Consider the following 2,449-nt stretch of genomic DNA (forward strand, 5'->3'; position numbering starts at 1 on the left):
TATCTTTACAATAAAAAATTGTTTAAAAAAAAAAGATCTACAAAGAAAAAAATGGGGGCTAGAGGAAGTTGTTTGTGGTAAAAAGAGTCATTGGGGAGGATGGGTCCTGAGAGTACAGGAGATCGAGAGCCAGGAAAGAAGCCACAGGCAAAAGGCATCGATGCTGATGCCATAGGAAATGAAGCTGCTGCAGAGTTGTAAGAATTTCTAGAATGTTTGAGAATGTTCTGGAATGCTCGAGAATGCTCTGGAATTTTGATAGTGAAGGGAGGGAGGAGTTGCCATTGATCCAGCTGATGAGGATAAGAGAGGAACTGCTGCTGGGATCCAGAGACTGTTGTCCCTGCAAGGAATCGTGAAGAGAATGCCAACTATGGACTCTGCTGAAAAAGTGGCAGTGGCTTTAAACATAAATAGTAACTACTATTTATTGAGCACCTCTTCCCTAATCTCATTCTCAATCTGTACAACCCTAAGAGAAATGACTACTTATATCATCATTCCTATTTTCCAGAGGGAGAAAGCTGAGGCTCAGGAGGTAAAGTGCCTTCTCCAGCAATCCTCAGCCAGTAAAGGGCAAGACACTGATTAGTAATTCTAAGAGGCACAACCTGCCTGGGCCTCGAGGCTCTGGCCACACAGATGAGGCCTCACTCCTCTGCAGGAAGCCATCCACAGACCATCTTCCAGGACCAGCCAGGTGCACACTTGCTGCCTCAGCCTTGGGCAAGTTGCTAAGTTTTGCTGTGCCTTAGTTTCTGCAGGTGTAACTGAGTTGATGATAATAGTTGTACCATTCTTCACAGTGCCATTAAGAAGATTACATGAGGTCATACCTGCATCCCTCAAAAGAGCATCTGGTACCCAGGAGGCATCATGTAAATATTAGCTTTCATTATGCCACATGTACATTATAACAAATACACATTGTCTGGTTTTTACTTAAATAAAATCATACTGGTCATGCTGTTTTGGCAAATTCATTTTTCAATTAACAGTAGGCCTTGAGTTTCTTGGAAGTATTTTTACATTAGTACTTAAAGATGTATCTTGAGCTAGGCACAGTGGTATATACTTGTAGTCCCAGCACTCAAGAGGCTTAGAAGGAGGATGATTGAGTGCAAGGATATCCTGGGCTACCTAGCAAGCCCCTGTCTCAAAATATCAAAGATAAGGAAGTGGCACTGTGGCTCACATGGTAGGCCACTAGCCTTGAGCTGAAGAGCTCAGGGACAATGCCCAGGCTCAGAGTTCAAGCCCCGCTACCAACCAAAACAAAATACCAAAGATAAACTGGGTGCCTGGAATCCTAGCTCCTCAGGAAGCTGAGATCTAAGAATTGCAGTTTAAAGCCAGCCTGGGCAGGAAAATCTGAGAGACTCATCTCCAATAAACTACTCAGAAAAAGCTAGAAGTGGCACTGTGCCTCAAGTGGTAGAGCACTAGCCTGAGTATAGAGAGGCTCAGGGACAGAACCCAGACCCTTATTTCAAGCCCCAGGCCCAGTAAAAAAAAAATAAAATAAATTTAAAAATAAGAAGCATCCTAGCTGGGCACCAGTAGCTCATACCTAAAATCATAGCTAGCCAGGAGGTTGAAATCTGGGGACTGTGGTTCAAAACCAACCTAAGCAGACAAGTCTAAGAAATTCTTAATCTCCAATTAAACAGCAAAAAGCTGGAAGTGGAACTGTGGCACAAGTGGTAGAATATCAGCTTTGAGTGAAAAAGCCAAGCAAGAGTGCAAGGCCAGGAGTTCAAGCCAGAATAGACACACACACACCACATATCATACACACACATATGGTGTGTGTGTGTGTGTGTGTGTGTGTTGTTTTGAACCACCGCATCATAGACTCCCTGTACCAAACTAAAACAAAGGAATTCCCAGCCCATTTGACTTCCCTGTTGGTAGGCATTTGGTTTGCTGCCAACTTTTTGCTTTTAGAAGCCATGGGGCCTGGATCATCCCAGCTTGTGGGTAACTTCGGTGCACAGGATCTGGGATAGAGAGCAGGTGGCAGGAGGGAGTGGGAGTGTAAGGTTTGCGCAGTTTTGATTTTTGATGGATGCGGCTAAGTGGCCCCTCCAAAGACGCTCCGCCAGCTCCCTTTACCACCCACAGCGCAGGAGAGGGCTCATTTCCTCACCCCGTCCCAACACTACAGAACGGATCCATATTTATAAGGTTCCATCAGTCTAATGAGGGCAAAAGCTTTAAAACGTTTGATTTTTGTCTTTCCTTTATGGTTTGAGGTCGAGCAGCTTCTCATATGTTTGTGGTCATTTGTATTTCTTACCTGTGATCTGCCTGTTTACCGACCTAGCCTCATTTGCTGGTAGGTTGTTTGTCTTTTTCTTATTGATTTTTAGGGCTTGGTGATTGATTGGAGGTGGGAATGAGAAAGTGGAAAGAATTAAAAGTCATGCCTTTAGAAAGTCCTCGGGCT

The 2,449-nt window shown here is 44.2% G+C and overlaps 1 long non-coding RNA gene across 1 annotated transcript; it reads left to right on the forward strand.

Annotated features, from left to right (window-relative positions):
• Window positions 1-297: 297 nt before the first annotated feature.
• LOC138818031 (uncharacterized) lies at window positions 298-938 on the forward strand. Its single transcript, XR_011368954.1, has 3 exons — window positions 298-416; window positions 515-726; window positions 807-938. It is a non-coding gene; the product is annotated as an uncharacterized lncRNA (long non-coding RNA).
• Window positions 939-2,449: the final 1,511 nt, after the last annotated feature.

This window comes from Dipodomys merriami, unplaced genomic scaffold, assembly GCF_024711535.1.
Source record: "Dipodomys merriami isolate MVZ:Mamm:240054 unplaced genomic scaffold, mDipMer1.0.p SCAF_71, whole genome shotgun sequence".
Classification (NCBI taxonomy): Eukaryota; Metazoa; Chordata; class Mammalia; order Rodentia; family Heteromyidae; genus Dipodomys; species Dipodomys merriami.